General features: G+C 33.8%; 3 pseudogenes; 1 reads left to right on the top strand and 2 right to left on the bottom strand.

Moving 5' to 3' along the window:
- Nucleotides 1-203: 203 nt before the first annotated feature.
- LOC124229586 (olfactory receptor 4P4-like) lies at nucleotides 204-1,138 on the bottom strand (annotated as a pseudogene).
- A 4,381-nt stretch (nucleotides 1,139-5,519) lies between these two features.
- On the top strand, nucleotides 5,520-7,526 carry LOC124228548 (olfactory receptor 4P4-like; annotated as a pseudogene).
- A 4,011-nt stretch (nucleotides 7,527-11,537) lies between these two features.
- LOC124228549 (olfactory receptor 4P4-like) lies at nucleotides 11,538-22,008 on the bottom strand (annotated as a pseudogene).
- Nucleotides 22,009-22,312: the final 304 nt, after the last annotated feature.

Here is a 22,312-nt window from a genome sequence, read left to right on the forward strand (position 1 = left end):
AATAGTTTTAATTTACACATGCCCTACCCAATCTCAGTGCCACTAGTAAAATTTTCACCTTACTCATATTTCTTTAGTTCATCATCTCTGACACATACAAAGCCATTGATTTGGGTTCGATGATCTGAAAGATAATAGGACTTTCTGATTTGAAGTGTACTTTCATGCCTGAATAAAGCTTTTAGCATATTGAGTAGGAAAAATCAATGATCTTTTTCTTCTGAAAATATCTTTTCACACCAAACCTTTCTCATGGCCTTTTTCATCTCTGTATTTCTCAGGGTACAGATTAATGGGTTGAACATAGGAGCAATGATGGCGTAAAATAGAGCAAATATTTTGTCCTCAGGATAAGTTGTATGGGATCTAAGGTAGGCAAAGATTGAAGGCCCAAAAATAAGACAACCACAGTGATATGAGATTCACAGGTTGACAGGGCTTTGCACTTTCCCTCTGCTGAGTGATTTCTTAAGGTGAATAATATAATGACATAAGACCCAAACAAGAGAACAAAGGTTACTAAGGCGACCCTTCCTGAATTGGCAACCACAAGGATACCAGTGATGTAGGTATCAGTGCAGGCAACTTTCAAAAAAGGAAAAATATCACAATAGTAGTGATCGATTTTGTTGGGGCCACAGAAGGGCAGCCTGATAATCATAGAAAACTGAGAAAAGGAATGGACTGCCCTACCAGCCCAGGCAGCCAATACTAGAAGATTGCATGCTGTCTTGTTCATGATGATCATGTAATGGAGAGGTTTGCAGATGGCCACACAACGATCAAAGGCCATGACTGTGAGGATGAAGATTTCAATCATTCCCAAGAAGTGCAAGGAAAAGATCTGTAACATGCAATTACCATAGGAGATGGCTTTTCTTCCCAGTAGCAGGTCACCGATCAGTTTGGGTGTCACACAGGAGGTATAGCGTATGTCCATAGAGGATAAATGGCTGAGGAAATAGTACATTGGTTGGTGAAAAAGGGCACTGCATCGAATAGAGATAAGGATCAGAAGATTTCCCACCAAGATGGCAATATAACAAAATAAGAAGAATATAAAGCATAATATTTGTATGTTATGGTTATAAGAAAGTCCCAAAAGAATAAATTCTGAAATTTTCCTCTGACTTTCCATATATTGGATGTTATACAAAGGTAATTAATTATCTGGAAAAAAATATATAAATTTAGAAGAGAATAGTTACAATATGATTACAATCATATAAAAACTAATAACAAACCACAGAAGCTAATTCAACAAATCACAGAAACTAATTCATAAGTCAATGATATTATTATATTTTCTTTTAGGAATCTTAAAGGATTTCTCTAACAGTTATTTAAAAAAAAATTTTGAGGAATTCTGTTATATTGACAATGCTAAAAATAACATTGATGAAAATGTGAAAATATAATGATTTAAAAATTACTATTCCCCAAGGGAAGTTATACTATTATTTATAACATTTTGACAACAGTGATATTAATGCAGTTTAATGCAGGAAATTTCTTTTACTTATAATTTTCAATTGTCCTCTTTATTCATAGCAGGTTTTTCATTGTAGATGATGTTCCCTCTGCCCAGCATGATATGGAGCACCCTCCTGATTGTCTGTAGAGATATGATCAAGGAATGCCAGTGCATTTTTTAAAAATGCCTAAATTATAAACTGAGTGACTAAGATTGTAAGTAATGTTCCTAGAAATACAAGGAACGGGGTGATGAGTAATGCATATTGACCTTGGAAAACTAATCGTTTTCTTGGGTGGGGGGATTAGCCCAGAGCTGACATCTGCTGCCAATCCTCCTCTTTTTGCTAAGGAAGACTGGCCCTGAGCTAACATCCATGCCCATCTTCCTCCATTTTATATGCGGGACACCTGCCACAGCATGGCTTGCCAAGCGGTGCCATGTCGGTGCCTGTTCCAAACAGCGAAGCCCGGGCCGCCGAAGCAGAATGTGTGAACTTAACTGCTGCACCACTGGGTTGGCTGGATGGGAAACTAATCTTGCTGGCTATGTGGCAATACTAAAAATAGTTGAAAATATAGCAAAAATTAGATATTTTTGTCAATGACTGACATCTTGAAGAAAATTAGAAAACTATTTATAGTTATTTAAATTTTAGTGTAAAAGAATGTTTTAAGGTAAACTCTTTAATCATTAAAATTAATTGCACCATTAATGAAAAAAACACTAATTGAAATGCATAAGTCAGTTGAATTCTGCACAACTTATGTGTTCTGGAATGGAATAAATTATGAGCACCAAAAACCACTAAAAGTGATGTCACACAATGTAACTATAAGGCAAACATTTTGATCAAAAGGTACTCAGCTGTTATATGTCATAGGACTTATTTATAGATTTGCATATATTCTTTTTGATCAGGGTAGGACTTACACAAAGGCAAGGAAAGAACGCATTGCAGAGAGCACAAACTTCCAAGTTCTATTCTCCTCACTCATGAGAAATTAGACACTGTCTAAGTGGTTGTCTGCCTTACTCCTAGCTCAGACGTAGCAGCCCTAAATAATATATGGCAGGATTTTCCAAGCTGTGTAGCTGTATTACTAGTGATACTTAAGATTATTTAGCTGGTAAACAGGCAAGGCTTTAAAACACATTTCTCACTAAGACATTTTAGTCTCCCTTTTAACATGAAGACAGAACGTCTTATTCTCAAAATTGTGTATAAGCTATAGTACATTCATAACATTTAATGTTTTGCATATGTTTTTAAAAGTATTGTTGCAATTACTGTTGCAAATAACAACTCATTTATGAAAATCGTAAATTGTGTTCCTTAAAATAAATCTACATAAAAACTGAGATGATTTTTAAAAGAAGTATTAAATAGTAAATGATTCTAGTTATTAGACTGACAAGAATTACTCATCTAATTCAATCATATTCCTTTCAGTATAGAAGGAATTGATCAAGAGAAACTTAGTGAATTCCCCAAATCAGAGACCCAATTAACTGTAGAGTTTATAAACTAAATCTCCTCATTCTTAATATATTTAGTGTTACCTCCCACAGTAAAGGGGCATGTATCAGAGAAGAAAGGAGTGGAGGAATTATCATAATTTTCATCTCAAAAAAGGTGAGAGACACCCAGATCACTATAAAATATACCAAAATAGTTAAAAGAATAGATGTGTGGTGTAGCCTGTCTCTGCTTTGACATCATTTCACAACATCAGGCTTTGAATTTGGCCACTACAGCTTTTAATATTCCAGTCTGTAAATGTATAAGTTATCATAACTCTTGAAAGCACTAGTAGAATGATAATGTGACCAACTCCAGGAGAAAGAAAGTGTAGCAAAGGATATAAATGACATTTTTTTGGAAATCTTCAAAGCATTAAACAAATAAATGATGAAAAGAAGACACAAAGTAAAAGAATAATTGATGTTATAAAGGCAGAATTAGAAATGGTGTGGAGAGTAAAACAAAGTGGAGAACAAACCACTTTCATTCAAGCATTGTCTATATATCAGAAAACTTCTGATGCTCGAGAGAGAATATTGGTCACTTGGATCTTTCAGCACTCAGATGTTTGATATCAGGTGAAATAATATGAATGAAGTGTGGCTACATTTTTGTTTCAATGTTTGGTATTTAAGTTTTATATAGAAACTGGCATCCAACTCTAAAAAGCCCTTCCAGATTAGGGAAGATGACAGTCAACCATCCAGCATGAATTTAGACAAACATTATACCTTATTCTCAATTTTCTTTTATATTTTACTTTCTGTCATTATTTATAATGAAATTTTAACTATAATAAATAGGATTATGTTGGATTTTTCCATTCACACAAGCTGTTCTCACTAGCATAAGACATTGAACCCCTCTAAGCTTGAGTTTCAAGTTCTATAACTGGGATATAGATACATCATTCAGGGAAATAGTGAAGAATAGATGAGTTTATGAAATGAAATCCCCAGGGAGGATTGAGGGGACATCATAATTACACATCTTTTCCTTATGTTCTTTCTTTGACGGAAGGGATTAAGAATTAGTTAAATTGTCCTGCAAATAGACAGAAATTCACAATAAATCTCTTGAAAATGTCAAAAAAAAATTGCAATAAAGGTTTTAGGAGGTCAGTCAGAACAAATTTCAGTGTAATAATGTTTGGGCGGCAAAATAAAGTTGATCTCGTAATATCATTGGTTACCAGGGAAATTTCTTAATACCTAATTTTAAATAAGTAGTCTTATTATTCATGCTACCAAAATTAAGTTAAAAAGCCAACTTGCAGCTTTTTATAGTATTTATTCACTTATTCACTGTTTGTGAAGCACTATTAGCAGTGTGAAGCTCCATTTTCCTATAGGTCATCTAGGGTCTATATGCATTAAATACACATATTTCTATTGGTGTAATTACCATGCTCCTTACTATAAACTAACTTACCTGACTCTGATGAAGCTAGACAATTTTACGAGGCTAGTTAATTGAAAGATGAGAATTTCTCTGAAGATTAGAGACTGCAAGGCCACTGATAATCTAAACATTTCATTTTTTAAAATATACTATGCAAAAATAAACTCTGCTTGTACTATGCAATGAAAACTAAGCATTGCAAGGCAAACTTTTTTACTTTTGTTTAAATTTTCATATACAACAGCTGAATGTATAACCTTAAAATAGCACAATAAATGCCAAAAAGACCTAGTGAGCTTAAAACAGGTATTATAAGGACAATTACCTCTGCATCAATTGTGGATGGTCTTCAAGTTAGTTTTAAGTTCCTCAGGAAAATGTCTTGGTCACACATTTCCCCCCTTTCAGTTGGACAGTTTGCTAACCCTTCACTACTATTTACACCTGAAATAAAATGTAAAACTTAAAGCACTGATTCAAACAAATTTATGTCAGTTCTCTAAAAATACCTTCAAGTTTTGCTTCCTTTGAATTTCCAGGAAGGAAAACCCCACTGTTTTTACAAAATGAGTGAAATTTAAATACCACTGAAATTGCATTGTATCACTGGATACACAGAGAAGCATTTATTCACTCCACAAGAAGGGGATCTAGAATTTTAAATGCTTCTATAACTCACTGACACTTGCTCATACTCAAAAGTAAACAAGAAAATTTGAAATATCTGCTAAAGCAAGGCACATATATATGTCCTAGGAGTCATCTGTTTTATGCCTACGCCTGAAAGAAATTTGCTCTGCAAGAGCCAAATATAAACTGAGAGGAGATCATAAGAATATTTTGACTTCAAAAGTTAAAGAAATTATTTTCCCAGAAGTATTTCTTAAAAGATTCTCAGTAAATAACACTAATCAGTTGTCCAAGATTATATTTCTCAGTCTTGTGGGAATTTTCAGGCTTTAAACATATTTTCCACTTTTGATTAACCATGCTCTGGGTACTATGTCTGTAGAGGCCTCAGTGAAGCCTGAGGATTCAGACTCAGAGCAGCTTAATAAATATAACCAGTGCTGGCTAATTTCCTCCTCTGAATAGGCGGTGGGAAATTGGGGTAACCCAATGGGAGCATTGGGGTTTTTTAGAGGAGGTCTCTATTTCTGGAGAGGAGAGGTAAAAGAAAATCAGAGAGAAAGATATCCAGAGTCCCAAGAAGAGTCATAAAGAAAACAACGTAAGATGCATAAGAGTAAGTTAACAATTAAGTCAATGACCTGTCACCCCACTGTTCTCCTGAGCAGTAGCCACACGCAACAGCAGAACACTCATTGCTGCAATGGAGAGTTGGGTTGTGAGAGGCAAAAGAAAAAAGAGAATTAGCAAAATAAAGTAAAATTAGAATTAATTTCCCACCTCTATTGGTAAATTGAAAGTGATCCACAATTTTGTTGAAAAGTATTTGAGAGTGTAAAGAAGTTAGGAACCAAAAAATGTCTCTGATTTCATTCTAATTACTATCTGGGATTTTCATTTGAGTAGTTGCAGTGCTGCAAGGTGTATAGACTCAGAATCATCAGCACTGAAATTCAGTTGTCTTCCCTTCTTGAACAAAATATCTATATATCTCATGTAGTCACGTAAGACTTCAGGAAATCAATATTTTATGCCATCCCATCTAGATCAGAACACTTTACTTAGTAAAATAATCATAATATTTATAGGCATTTTTAAAATCACTATATGTCCGTCATTGTATTAAGCATTTAAGTGCATTATCTAATTTAATTCTTAGAAAAAACTTTTTCATGGGAATTATTTCCTCCATTACTCAGAAAAGTAAATAAAAGAAATCTTTTAGAGGTTAAACAACTTGCTCAAGATCACAAATCACATTCAAAATACTAGCAACGCATTCTGCTGTTTATAACATATGTAGAAGTAAAATGTAAAGTAAAGTCAAACAATATGAAAACAATATATAAAACTAAGTTGAGGGACCAGCCTGGTGGCACAGCGGTTAAGTTCGCATGTCACGCTTCTTGGCGGCCCAGGGTTCACTGGTTCAGATCCCAGGTGCGGACATGGCACAGCTTGGCAAAAGCTAATGACTCTAATTTCACTGAAAATATTTTCATCAAAACGCATGTTTTTTTTTCTTTCAGATACTCAACTATTTGTCCATAATATACAATAAACTCACCAAATAGGAAAATCAGAAGAATATATGAGAATTCATCTTTATGGACCTTTCCTCTGAGCAGATCATACAAATGTTTTTCTTTGTGCTCTTATTATGCTACGTTTCTGTGTTAGTAGGAAGCCATCTGATTTTTACCTCTCTTCAATACAGTGCCCTTTTTCACCAACCAATGTACTATTCCTCAGTCACTTATCCTATGTGGACATCTCCGCTACCTCCTTTGTGCCACCTAAACTAATCAATGACCTGCTACTGGGAAGAAAAAAACGTCTCCAACAGTAATCACATTTTGCAGGTCTTTTTCATGGACTTCTTTTGCATTGTTGAGGTCTTCATCCTTACAGTCATGACCTTTGATTGCTGTGTTGCCTTCTGCAAACCTCTCCAATACCTGATCGTCATGAACAGGACAAGATGCAATCTCCTAGTCTTGGCTGCCTGGGCTAGTGGGACTGTCCATTCCTTTTCTCAGTTTTATCGGGCTGGCCTTCTGAGGTCCTAACTAAATCGATCACTACTATCGTGATATTTTTCCTTTTCTGAAAGTTGCCTGTACTGATACCTACATCACTGGTGTCCTCGTGGCTGCCAATTCAGGAATGGTCGCCTTAGTAACCTTTGTTCTCTTGTTTGGGTCTTATGTCATTATATTATTCACCTTAAGAAATCATTCAGCAGAGGGAAGGCACAAAACCCTCTCTACCTGTGGGTTTCATATCACTGTAGTTGTCTTATTTTTTGGGCCTTCGATCTTTGCCTACCTTACAGCCCCTACCACTAAACCTGAGGACAAAATATTTGCTCTATTTTATACCATCATCGCTCCTATGTTCAATCCATTAATCTATACCCTGAGAAATACAGAGATGAAAAAGGCCATGAGAAAGGTTTGGTGTGAAAAGATATTTTCAGAAGAAAAACATAATTGATTTTCCTCCTTAATATGCTGAAAACTTTATTCAGGAATAAAAATGGACTTGGAATCAGAGAACTCTTTTAGCTTTCAGGTCATTGAACCCAAATCATTCACTTTATAAATGTCAGCGATGATGAGCCCAGTAAAGTGGCAATTTCACTAATCCATATTTGTATGTAAATAATTCTGGGCTAAAGCAATAGTAGCTGAGTGAAATCGTGTAGTCAATTGTGAAGCCAAAGAGAATTTTAATAATCATTCACATGTAAACTTCAGACAAGGATAAGAAAAATTGCTGACACTCTCTGACCATGCAGAAAATTAAGAAAATGTGTTAATAAAAGAGATTATTTTTTAATGTTGAGCTCTGTTTGGTGAACCAGTTAATTTATTGCCTCCCAACTCCATTCCTTCCTTTCATTGCTTGTTTAGTAGTACCAGAGTTGCATAGAGCATGCTCTGGAGCCTATCTGTATAAGGCACTGAGGTTAAATTGCAGGAGGATTGGTCTTTCCTCCTGGTTCTGCTGCTTTTGTTTTGATTTCTTCTGGATCCTGTTCCACGTCCAAAACACTCTACCCAAGCATGAAATTCCTCAGCAAGCTCAGAGCCCAGGGCAAATTTGATCATCTCACTGCACCCTGCTGACCTTCCAGAAGTAGACATTTCACCCCAGGTTTTGCTGCTCCCTGTCCACTGCAAGGCTCCCAAAGCCCAATTATATATGAGTACTCATCTGTTAGCATCTGCCAGCCTCCATCCAAGAAAGATTTCTTTTTAGGATCTTCCCTAAGGGGCCCTATTGTACATCCCAAGCCTCACAAAGCCCTGCATTGAGTTTGTTCTCTGAACTTAACTCATGCATAACCTCCTGCCAGCCTGAGCTGCCCTGCATTCTAAAGGCACTTCCTGCTTTCTTGGCAGCTGTGACAGTTCTGGCTGAGGCTGCAAATGCAACTTCAACAAAGTCTGAATCCCAATTTTAGGGAGGGGGTCTCCTCTTCCAAGTTCATTCTCTGGGTACACTTCTTTAATCCTAAATTACTTTTAATACTTTTATTGAAGTATAGTTGACATACAATCAACTACACATATTTAAAGTGTACAATTTGATGTTTTGACATGAATACACCTATGAAACCATCACCATAATCAAGATACTGAGGGTCCATCACGCTGAAAAGTTTCCACTTATTCGTTATAATTCTCTCTCCTGTCCAATACTGAGTGGCTCTTCCCAGGCAACTCTTGATTTGCTTTCTGTCTCTATAGATTAGATTGTGTTCTCTAGATTTTTACATAAATTTAATCATACAGTATATTCTATGTTTACTAATTTCTTTCAGCATAATTATTTTGAGATAAATTCATTGTTGTTGCATGCACCAATAGCCTATTCATTTTTATTGCTGAGTAGCACTGTATGCAAATTCTATTATTTATCCATTCTGCTCTTGATCAACATTTGAGTTTTTTCCAGTTTTTGGCTATTACAAATAAAATTTCTATAAACATTCATGTACAAGTTTCTGTGAGGGACGTACACTTTCAGTTCTGTCAGGTAAATATTTAGGAGTAGAATGGTTGGTCATATGTAGATGTATGTTTAAATTTTAAGAAACCACCAAACTATTTTTTTAAAGTGGTTGTACTAGTTTACATCCCACAAGAAGTTTGTGAATGTCCGTCTTTCTCTTCCACTTGGTATATCAATCTTCTTAATTTTAGCTATTCTAAAAGCTATGAACTGGTATCTCATTGTGACTTTAATATGTATTCATAAATGACTAATTATGTTGAAAAAAATTTCACAAACTTGCTTGGCATTCAAATAACTTCTTTTGTGAAGTAGCTTTTCAAATCTTTGAACCACTTAAAAATTTTTCATCTGAATTGTCAAACTTTTAGACATAAAGTTGTTTCAATATCTGCAAAATGTGTAGTGATGTCAAGTCTCTCATTCTTGATATAGGCAATATCTATCTTCTGTCTCTACTCCTGATCAATCTGACTAGAGGTTTACCAAATTGATTGAATTTCCCAAATAGATATTTTTTGCTTTCATTTTTGCTTGTTTGTCTCTTTTGTTTTTCATTGACTTTCACTTTGATTTTTATTATTTACTTTCTTCTCACTCTGGTTTAATTTGCTTTCTTTTTAATCTTAAATTGGAGTCTGAGGACAGTAATTTGAAACTTTTCTTCTTTTCCAATACGTATGTTTAGTGTGATCAATTTCCCTCTAAGTACTGCTTGGTAGGATCCCACAAACTCTGATATATTTTGTTTTCATTTTCATCCATATGAAATACTTTCTAATTTCTCTTTTGAATTCTTCTTGACCCACAGGGTTATTCAGAAGTGTGTTATATAATTTCCTAGATTTCCTTCTGATATTTCTAATTTGATTCCATTGTGGTCAAAGAACATACTTTAAAAGACTACAGTCATCATAAATTTATTGAGATTTGTTTTATGGCCCAGAATATGATATATTTTGGTAAATGTTCTGAGTATACTTATCAAGGATTCATGTTCCGCTACGGTTAGAGGAAGTATCTTATAAAGACAATTAACTCGTCAGTTGGTAGTTTACTCAAGTATGCTATAAATTTGTTGACTTGCTGTCTACTTGATCCATTAATTTTTGACAGATGAGTACCAAAATATCCAGCTATATTGTGAATTTGTCTTTAAGATTCCATAAATTGTTGTTTCATATATTTTGAAGTACTGTTATTAGGGTAATAAACACTTAGATACTTATGTCCTGTCTCCTTGATTAGCTGACTCTTTTGTCATTATGATATGAAACTTTTAATCCTTGGTAATATTTACTCAATTATTTTTTGTCTGATAATTAAAAAGTCTCTCTATGCTTCTTTTCACTTGTGTTAGCATTATTTATCTTTTCCATCCTCTTACCTCTAACCTATTTATACCTTCATATATAAATGCACATTCTATCATATTCTATATCCAGAATATATTAGGGTTCTGTTTTTTGTATCCTGACTTTTAATTGTACTGCTTAGACCATTTTCACTTTATGAGATTATGGATAATGTTGGGTTTAAATCTATCATCTTGCAATACTTTTCTATTAATCCTATTTGTTTTTCTCTTTTTCCTTTGTCTCCTTTCCCTTGAATCAATTTGGTATTCTTATGATTTTGTTTTATTTTCTTTATTGTCTATCACTCTTTGTTTTGTTATTTTAGTGGGTGTTTTGGTGTTTATAGTTACAACTTAAGCTTATCAGAGCCACATGTGATATTCTATCACTTTATGTATCATATAATAGCTTTACAATAATATGTTTCCATGTCTCCCCTTCTTACTTTTTTTTTTTTTTGAGGCAGATTAGCCCTGAGCTAACTACTGCCAGCCTTCCTCTTTTTGCTGAGGAAGACTGGCCCTGAGCTAACATCCACGCCCATCTTCCTCTACTTTATATGTGGGATGACCACTTGAGTGGACAATTACTTTGCAAACCAGATGACTTTCTTCACCACAGGAAAGAAACATCATGAACCTGGGAACCAATATTATGATAAAAGCCAAATAACTGGAAAACATAACTAGAATGTTTGAGAATGGTTGATATTATAAAAATAATTATGTAATGTATGCATCTCTCCTATTTACCTTTTAAGTATTAATGTTAATAGTTTTATGGTAAACTGAACATTTGTTAAAATTAGTGGTATAATAGGCAAGGGGAAAAAAACTGCTTGAATTGCACAGCTATGTTTGAATTCTGCTCCTTTTATATATTTTATCTATTTGTATTTTTACTGTGTAGACACTAAAAGCCAGTAAAAGATGGTGTTAAAACAATAATAAAGCATACTTTATGGTCAGTGAGTATTCAACAATTATTTGTTGAATGAATTAGTGACTGATCTATGAATTTGCATACATCATCTTCTGTATGATTTTAAGACATAAAATAAATAACACTGGAAAGAGTGTACTACACAAGGGAATTCCACCCAAGTGTTATTCGCCCCACTTATGAGGGCTTATGTGGAATCCAGAAGGTCTTTCTGCCTTTCTCCGAGATCAGGTATGGAGGCCATATCCAGGTACCGCAGACACTTCATTTTTAAGACAGCATTTGTGTTGCAAAGCTATATAGAGGTCAAGAAATCCGGCATTTCCCAAACCATGTAGCTTTATTACTGATAATATTTGAAATGATTTTAGCTAACAAAAAGACATGGCCGTAAAACATATTATTTTTAGTACATCCGCAGTTTAACATATCTGATTACATGAGGGAGAAGGTTTTGATTTGGCATATTATATCTTTAGTATCTAAGACTTGCTAATCTCCATTTTTAAAAAAAGACAAGTCTCATCCTCAGATTATCCACAGATCATGGTACCTAAATAACATATATTAATTTCATCTGATTCATTATGTATATGTCATCACAATTACAATTACAAGTGATGTCTGCCATATGAAAATGATATGTAACTTCCCTTTTAATAAGTTTGTATAAAAATGAATTGATTTAAAGAAAATTACTAAATAAGAAGGAGGCTAGTTATTAGAAAGACATAATAATAGAAGAGAATTTGATCAAACTTAACTGAATCAATTTCCTAAATCGGAGAGCTAATAAAGAGTGGCTCATTGAAGATGGATCTGATTTTTACCATCTAGTGCTGCCTCCTTTGGATGAAAACAGAGGGGTTAAGAAATCACAGAGGACAGCAGTGGTAGGAACTATTTGAATCTATATTTCAAATTCCTTACAAGACAGCACAAAAAGTGATAGTGCTAGAGCACTGTGAAAACATAACTTTACAGTTATAAAAATGAACGTTTAGACTAGCAACTCTTTGATTTCAAATTATTGTGTAACGTCTTTGCCTCCAGCTTGACCACAGTAGTTTTTAATGTCTCAGCCTGTACAGTTAAGGAGTTAACTATTTGCTGTTAATTCAATATTGTTAAGGAAATTAATAGTTAACTGTCAATTACATATTGCTACAGATGCTGGCAATAACAAAATTAATGTAATGAATAAACTGAAGTGATGGAATAATAGTCAAGGAAGAAATTGACCTTTCTTTGACTAAGAAAAACTTTCAAAACATTAAACTCATAAATAATGAATGTGCAAGTGTTTTTTATAAAGGCAGTATCAAAAGAATTAGACAAGCTGAAGAGTGTAAAATAAAGTGGAGAACAAACTATGTTGATTTAAACTCAGTCCATGTAACAGTTGTAGCATGTAACATCCAAGAAGATAGACCATCAGTCCTTAGACGTTCCCACCATGCACACATTTACTGTTAGGTGAAATAATATCTCCTCTTGCCTGGGTAATTTTTCACCACCATTTTTAATATTTGGGTTTATATATCATCTGCCAGAAAGCTAAATTTTTTAGTCATTTAGTAGAAGATAAACAGCTGTCATCCAGTATAAATTTAGACAATTGCCAAACTTTACTCCCAATGATTGTTTTAAGCATTTTACTTTCCATAAAGTTTTAGTAATAAAGAGTGAAGTGAGCTGTTTTTAGTTTCTCCAAAATCCTTTGGGAAGGCCATTTATTCTGTCTAAGCCTCTGAATCTTCATATATAAAATTACAATACTGATACATAAGTAAAGAAAATAATGAAGATTACACGAGATTATGATCTGAAGTTTCCTAGAATGGTACCTCGTACATAACCACAAAACAGTTTCCTTTCCATATCATTGACTTACCTTTGCTGATTCTGGTAAATCTAATTTATTTCAGGAGGATGATCATTTGAAAGGTGGAAGTTTTCTAGAGATTCGATGCTCAAAGTTCACTGATAACTTGAAAATTTCAAATTTCAATGACGTTATCTCCTGCTACAACTCAGCTTGCAATGTACAATTAAAACTAAGCATCACTTAAACATTTCTTACTTTTACTCAAATATTTATACCACAGTTAAATTTATAGCCTTACAATAAGAATTAAAAAGAATAAGTGATAAACAGCATGCTAATTAGCCCAAATAAAAAAAATATATCAAGGTTATTACCCCTGAGATGGTTTCAAGTTAATTTTGGCCCCTTATGAAAATATATATTTCACATATTTCTCACATTTGGTAGTCAATGTGCTATCTCTTTTCTGGCACATACATCTGAGATGAAACACAAGACTATATATAAACCAGTGATTCAAATAAAGCTAGATTAATCTCTGAAAATAACTTCAGGATTGCATTTCTGGAATAAATCCTATTGTTTTGCAAGGGAGATCAAGTGTTAGATATCTATCTTGAACCCACAGAAAAGTATGTATTCATTCCACAGACATGTGCTCTGGTTTTTTGACTGCAAATACAATTTCTTTTCACCTGATCTGATTCAAGAGTAAACAGGGAACATCCCGGTGGCACAGAGGTTAAGTTCGCACCTTCTGCTTCGGCAGCCCAGGGTTCTCCGGTTTGGATCCCAGGTGCGGACATAGCACTGCTTGACAAGCCATGCTGTGGTAGGCGTCCCACATATAAAGGAGAGGAAGATCGGCACTGATGTTAGCTTAGGGCCAGGCTTCCTCAGCAAAAACAAGAGGATTGACATCAGATGTTAGGTCAGGGCTAATCTTCCTCAAAAAAAAAAAAGTTGCTAAAGAAATCTGCCTATATGTGTTGTAGAAGTCATCTATTTTATGCCTACACTTTGAGGAAATTTGCTCCACAGTAGCCAAATATACATTTGCTTACCTTACTCCTTTATCACAGTGTTTTAGAGGTTCATGATATTTTTGCATTATTGGTAATCTATTGCTATTTATTACTGAATAGTATTCCATTGTATGGATATGCCACAGTTGTGTATTCATTCACCAGTTAGTGGACATCTGAATTGTTTTCATTCTATGGTTGTAATGAATAATGTACAAGTCTTGTTGTGGACATATGTTTTCATCTCTCTTGGATAGACGCCTAGGAGTGAAATTGCTGGATCACATGGTAGGCGTATGCTAACTTTTTAAGAAACTGCCAAATGATTTTCAAAATTTGTCGTGCCATTTTACATTTCCACCATCAAGGTATGAGAGTTCCAATTCTCCAAAAGCTCACCTAAAGGTGACATTGTCTATCATTTCAATTTTAGCACAGAGTTATTCATAATATTCCCTTATGACTAATAATTTCCGTAAGATCTGTAAAAGCAGTGTCCCATTCATATCTGATTGAATACTTACAACTTACTTTTTGTTTTTTGTTTGTCTTGTGTTGGCTAGGACCTTCAGTATAATTTTACATACCATTTACTTGAACTGGTGACGATAAGTTTCATTTCTTGTTCTTGATTCCAAAGGAATAACTTTTAGTATTTTACCATTGAACATAATGTCTGTTGCAAAATTTTTATAGGTCATATTTTTGAATTAATTTTGCAGTTAAGTTTTAATAAATCATCTGTTGAGATGATAAAGTATTTTTCTCCTTTACCACATTAAGAATTTAAACCCAGAAATTTACTTCTAGGCAGCCATACTTTTTTTTTTTTTTGCAGGATGCCGCCACAGCATGGCTTGATGAGTGGTGTGTAGGTCCATGCCTGGGATCTGAACCTGTGAACCCCAGGCCACCAAAGTGGAACACAAAAACTTAACCACGATACCATGGGCCGGCCTATGTGTACTTTTTTTGATAAATGCTATTTTTATTAATTTTATCTCCAAATATTCTCTGCTTTCTATTATGATTTCCTCTGTGGCTTAGTAGTCTTATAAGTAAATTACCATGTATTTGTGATTAAAAGTTACTTTTTTGTGATTGATTCCTACTTTTTTTGAATTGTCATTAGAAAATTTGTTCTGCCTGGTGCAGATTCTTTGACACTCATTGAGAATTAATATGTGCAATAAAATATGATGAATTGTTTTAAATAATACATATGCACTCAGCATCAGTGCTGCCTATTGTTTTGGATCAAATTCTCTATGCCCTTTTATACCCATACAAATTTAGAATATGTAAAAGTTCCCAGGTTGCAAATTCTATCGATATTTAATAATTTTAAGAATTGCTAGTGACTCTTGCCTTCAAGCCTATTTTTTCTCATATGTGTGTGTATGTAGAGAGAGACCGCTGCTTCAGATGCAGACACACTTGCCTGCTCTCTCTTTCTCATGGTTTATTTTTCAATAATTTCATGCCTCATTGTTCAGCTGCATCTTTTGTAAAACCACATTACTATATTCTAATCCATCATGATAATCGTGGTTTTCCCACTCGAGTATTAGTCCATTGTTTTGATTTTGTTTTGCTTATGTATTTGAATTGACTTCTATGATTTTTTTTTTGCTTTCAACTTTTCCCAATTTGTCTATTTCCTCCCTCTTTTCTTGCCTTTTAATTAGATTGACCTCCTTTCATTCCTCCAATACATTTTATTTGCCTCTCCATCTGTCTCTCTCTCTATCTATCTACCTTTCTACGTACCTAAATTTTCCCTACTATTCTGGCTGTAGGAAATCATGGCTGTACATTAACATTAGCAAATCTGAATTTAATTAAAGTTTACCCCATTGCTGAATAGTACATCATACTTAGAACACTTTTTTCCTGATCATTCACTTACAACTTCATGATTTTGTGGATCAGAATTTTTCTTCTCTTTTCTATATTTTACCTTACATAATAGACAAGACTGTGATTTTTCGTACAATTTCTACATTTACATATAAGACTACCACTTTCCTCATTCCTCATTCTTTCTGAAATCTCCTATCTTCCATTTTAGACATCTTCTCTTCTTATGAAACATTCTTTACAACTTTTTTTAGTGACACTAGGTTTGTAGTAAACTCTTGGCTGTTTTTTATTGTTGTTTTCTGTAGTTTTATTGTACTGAATATTTCTCATTTTAACCTTCTTCTTGAAAATATATAGAAGTCAAGGATGATATTTTTCTTTTAGTACTTTCATCATTTCATCTATTTTCCACAGTCTTCTACTCTTTCTACAATTTAAATTATTATACATTGATAGTTGTGTTTTTATAACTTTTTTAAAAAGCAACTCTTTTTCTTTCCTGTGAATACTTTCTAAAGATTATTTTCCTCACTTCTGGAAAATTACCATTTATTATCTCTTTAAATATTTTTTCTCACTATTACTCAAACCCTGGAGTCTGATAGATATATGCCATTCCTTTTCACTTCATTCGTAATCTCTTAATATCTCTTTAATTTTTTCCATTTCATTGACTCTCTTTCGGTGCTCTGGTAATTTGTTAATATCTAACATTCCAGTCACTGAATCTTTCTTAAGATATAGCTACTCTAGTTTATCAATCGAGTTTCTAATTAAAATAGTCTTTTTAGTTCTTAAATTATCTTGTTTCTTAACACCTTGGACAATATTGAGATTCATATTCTTATGTCATGCTTTTAAGATTAGTTTTTATTTTTATATAATAAACATATTCATACAGGCAGTCATTATATGATATACTCTACAATATCTGTTTCAAACCTAATTTCCTCCTATATCAGTAATTTTTGCTCTGATCATATACTTTTACACAAAATTAGATATTTTTCTCCTTCATTTTTCATTTTCTATTCTGGCATGTTTATTCCAACTATGCGAGAAATAGAAACCCTTGGAAGACCTTATTTTCTGTACTGCCTCTTTGTCCACATATATGTGTGTGTGTTTGTGTGTGGCAATCCAGCATTAGCATGTACTTATAGCATACCTTTGCTATGTGGAACCACTGCCCTTATTTGTAGTCCAGCAAAATATACTTTTTTCTCTTTGGGGGCTAAAGAATTTTCTGTTTTGCATGCTCCAGTGACTATCCTATTTATTAAAATTGCCCAATTGTAATTACCAATGTGTTAATCTTGTAACATAATGCTCTATTCCTTTCAGTTTTTCTTAATGCCATTGTATAAACTATCCTTCTAAGAGCTTTCTTCTTTTTATCTATGATTGACAGGTTGGATTGCATTAATCAGCATATCACATACCCCATTGAATGGACCCTAGAAGTACCAGAAGTTTCATATATTTCTAAACCTTCTATTGCTTTCACTCTAGTGTTTTTTTAATTGATGATTATTTTTTATTTAGCTTATTTTCTTTAGTGTCAGTAATATGTTAGGAAAGGCTATTAATGCAAGTATACAACCACTATCTCAAAATTTTGTCCTACTTGCATGCTAAAAAACAATAGCAGACATATGTTCACTGAAAAAGATATTCTAAAATGTTCAAAGCAGTGCTACTCATAATGTCATTAAATGGGAAACTACACAATGTCTAGCAACAAGAGAATGGATAAATTAATTGTTACATAGTCACACAGTGAGATACTAGAGATCAATGAAAACATTCAGAAAACATACAAAACATGAGGAATGAATCTCACAAATGTGGTAATGAGATGACAGACACTAAAGAGTACATTCTGTATCAATATTTTTCTACAAAATGCAACAATATGTAAGACTAATGGATTTAGAAATGAACACATTGCTTACCTTTGGGAGGTGGTGATTAGAAACAGAAATGAGGAGGACTTCAGGTATATTGGTAATTTCACTTAAGTTGGTTGCTGATCATGCAATATTGCTCAGTTTGTGATAATTTATGAGGTGTACATGTACTACACCTGCAATTTTCTGTATTTATCATTGAGAAAAATGTTTAAAAAATGAAGGCAATATTTTGTTCAGCTTTTTAACATTATAAGGTGTGAAAAATGCATAATCTGTTTTATCTTCCTTTCACTACAATGACAAATAGGTGATATAATCCTTGATTTTTATGATATCATCTGGCTAACTCATATCATATGAGCACAATTCTTAATGTTAAGTGAGATGGAGAAGAGTATGAGTAATTTGTTGATGAGGTGTCACTACAGAAGCATAAAACGAAAGAGGGTATGTACTTCTTGTTTGCCCAATTATCTCCCCAAGAAGTAAGGCCAGGAAGATGTTGAGAATGGATCTTATTCACAATCCTGGTCTCATTGAACCATGATATGAAAAGCAGAAAAGCTTCTGGAAAGTTACTTTCCTTCCAAGTATGTGATGACACCTAACTTTCCTCAAGACATTCTTCACCTCTATGTTTCTCAATGTGTAGATCAGAGGGTTTAAGAGGCAACAATGATAGTGTAAAAAAGGTCATGTATTTTATCTTCTGGTAAAGTTGTAGCTAATCTAACGTAAATGAATAACAGGTGCAAAAAATGAGACTACAACTGTTACCTGAGAACTGCAAGTAGAAAGAGATTTGCTGTGGCTCTTGACAGAATATGCGCTGCTGTGGTACCATATAAAAAATAAGACAACAAAAGTCACAAAAGCAATTAACACTGAATTAGCAATGACCAAGATACCTATGACTTGTGTATTAGAACAGGCCAATTTCAGAAAAGGATACACATCACAGAAACAGTGATCTTTCTGATCGGGACCACAGAACGATAAGAAGACGATAAGAAGAAACTGACTGGCAGAGTGTATAAATCTTCCAGTACAGCAGGCTCTGATGATTGCATTACACATTTGTCTGCTCACGATGATGGTGTAGTGCAGGGGCTTGCAGATGGCCGTAAAGTGGTCATAGGCCAGCCCTGTGAGGATAAAGCTCTCAATGCCTCCAAAGAAGTAGGTGGTAAAGAACTGTGTCATGCAGTTGCTATAGGAAAGGTTCTTCCTTTCTGACAGTAAGTCAGCCATTAGTTTGGGTGTCACAGTGGCTGGGTATCAAAGGTCAGAGAGTGAGAGGTAATTAAGGAAAAAATACACGGATTGGTCAATTAGCCTAGAGCATATAAGATAAATCATTATAAGCATGTTTCCTGTCCAAATAGCAATGTGGCAAAATAAAAATAATATGAAGCAGAGAATTTCAACATTCTTAATTTGGAAAGTCCTAAGAGAAGAAATACAGTGACATTGCTGCTTTTATCCCTGGTTCAGAAGAGATAGAATACATAAATAACCTGAAATGATATAATTCATGAGTCCGTATTTACAAATGTATCTTGAGAAGGGTGATGATCATATTATATTCAAGGAACTAATTAGGTTGAATACTCCTTTTTTAAGTGTCTCAGACAATAAACATAAGGTATTCAATTAAAATGACTCTTTAATAAGACTCTGTGAGACCAAATACTAGCTGATTTCCGTTGTCTTCTGGGAAATTGTGATCAATGTTACCTTAGTCAACAGGAATGCCTTTGACCAATCTACAATAATGTCTTGGATAGTGTTGAGACAATGACACTGATTTACTAGTAATGTGCTCCATGAAATAATTTTATAATTTTAAATAAAAAATTTTAGGATCAATTCTTACCAGATGTCTTTGTGTCTGTGCTTTTATAGTATATATGCTCTTCCCTAAACTGATAGTTGACTTTTCAATCAATTCTTATTTAAATTTCCTCCTCAACTCTTCCTTATAAGCGATTAAGTTAATATTGTTACCCACACAATGAGTAATCACATCATAATGGAGATAGAATTTTTTTTTTTCAAAAAAGGTATCCATTTCCATAGGGGAAATTTAGGAACTTGAATTAGTTTAAGGATAAATTATTGAGAAATGGTTTCTGATGATTTCCAAAATCAGACTATAGAAATATTAACCAATAAGTAAAAAAGATGTTTATTTGCTTTGAGTAAAACAATAATGCTGAATAAACTACTGGCTTGAATTATTCATTAAACATATCTGAAGTATGTTCCCTATCCCCCTCAAGCATATGAAGGCTTTTACATCATTTTAAGTCACTAAGTAAAGGAAAGCTGAGAATGTTGTCAAGCAAAACAAATGCATAAATCTTTCTGCATTTATTATGAGTTTACTAAAAATATTACTTGAATCTCTAGTTGTCTTGATTCTGTAGGCTACAGCTATGCTTAATTGTCTACCTGGCAATTCTCCTTGATTCAACTTCCTCACAGACATAGGACTACCACGGTTATCTACCACATATTTTAATGATTTAAAATAATTATTTGTACAATCTAATCATTCATTATAGTTTTGAGGTGGTCCCTGGTTACATGTCTTAATTTAGCCTGTAACTTCAGAAATGACTTTTTCAGCTCAGTTAATTTATTTTAAAAAGTGTTGTCTTCATTTGAAGCTTTGGAAAATATAGCCTGCTTTATATAATTCAGACTGACTCTGAGACTGAACTTTGATCAGAGATGAGAAAGATCTTTTAAAAGAATAAAATATACACACATGATATGATTACTGTATTAAAATTAATATACACAAAGAAAAATAGCTTAAAATTACTTTAGGTTTATAGATGTTAAGGAACTTTACATAATAACATAACTAGTTCATAGCATACTAGGGTTTAAATTGAGTTTTCTGACTCTAGTGCCTACATTTATAACCATTCCATTACACTTCCTCTCAAAAGGGAAAACCTGGAGAAACAAGAAAAATTTAACATTAACATTATCCCAACTCTGAAGTTTGCATTCATTTCTGAATCTTCCAGGAAAAAACAGGGCATCTTCTGAATTAATAATTGTTCCACTTTAGCCACTCAAATTTAAATGGAAAATGTGTAAATGGAAACATAGAACTGTAAGTTAGGCTAAAGTAGCTATGAAAAACCACAGACCAAATCAGTTGAGGATTCTGACATAGATAAGCCAGCATTAGAAAGTAACAAATGTACAATTCACATACTTCTGTAGGAAGCAATATATTTCTTGGTCCCTCAAGCACGAATAGTGAAATTGCGTCCTTAACTATTGATTATGTCAGAAAAATAGGAGAAAAAATACTTGGGTTCATACATTAATGCTGCCACTTCTTATGATTGAGACCTCGTGTACTCTTGAATCATAAGTTTTCTGCCGGTAGACTGAGGGAATGAGCCTTATTTATCTGTAAGAACCCTTCTCATCATGATGTCTTTATCAGAATTAAAATTCTTTGTGGTCAATATTTATGGACCATCTCCCTAGATTTGTAATAATATATCCTTTTTTATGTGTAATCATTCAATAAAATAGGCAGAATTCTTAAGTGACATCATTATTATTATTGTTATTATTTATTATTATTTTGGTGAGGAAGATTGGCCCTGAGCTAACTAACATCTGTTGTAAGTCTCCCTCTTTTTCCTTGAGGAAGATTGTCACTGAGCTAACATCTGTGCCAATCTTCGTCTATTTTGTGTGAAGGATGCCATCACAACGTGGCTTCCTGAGTGGTATGTAGGTCTATGCCCACAATCTGAACCTGTGAATCTTGGGCTGCTGAAGTGGAGTGTGCAAACTTAATGACTATGCCACTAAGGCAGCCCCTTTTATGTGACTTTGACCTTATTTTTCTAGAAAATGTCTACCACCCTCAGTGGATGACCAGATCTTTCTTGAATTTAATACTCTTTTTTATTTTATTGAGGTTATAATTGTTTATAACTTTGTGAAATTTCAGGTGTACATTAGTATATGTCAGTTCAGTATATACTGCATCGTGCTCAATACCAATAGTCTAATTTTTATCGGTCACCATATATAAGTTCCCCTTCACCCTTTTTGCTCACCCTTGGTCCCCTTCTGCTCTGATAACCACTAATCTATTTGTCCATGTGTTTGTTTGTCTTCCACCTATGAATGAGATCATGTGATGTTTGTGTTTCTCTGTCTGGCTTATTTAGCCTAAAATCATGCCCTCAAGGTCCATCCATCTTGTTGCAAATGGGGCAATTTTGTCCTTTTGTGGCTGAGTAGTATTCCACTGTATATATACATACCATATCTTCTTTATCCATTCATC

Source organism: Equus quagga, chromosome 17, assembly GCF_021613505.1.
Source record: "Equus quagga isolate Etosha38 chromosome 17, UCLA_HA_Equagga_1.0, whole genome shotgun sequence".
NCBI classification, from domain to species: Eukaryota; Metazoa; Chordata; class Mammalia; order Perissodactyla; family Equidae; genus Equus; species Equus quagga.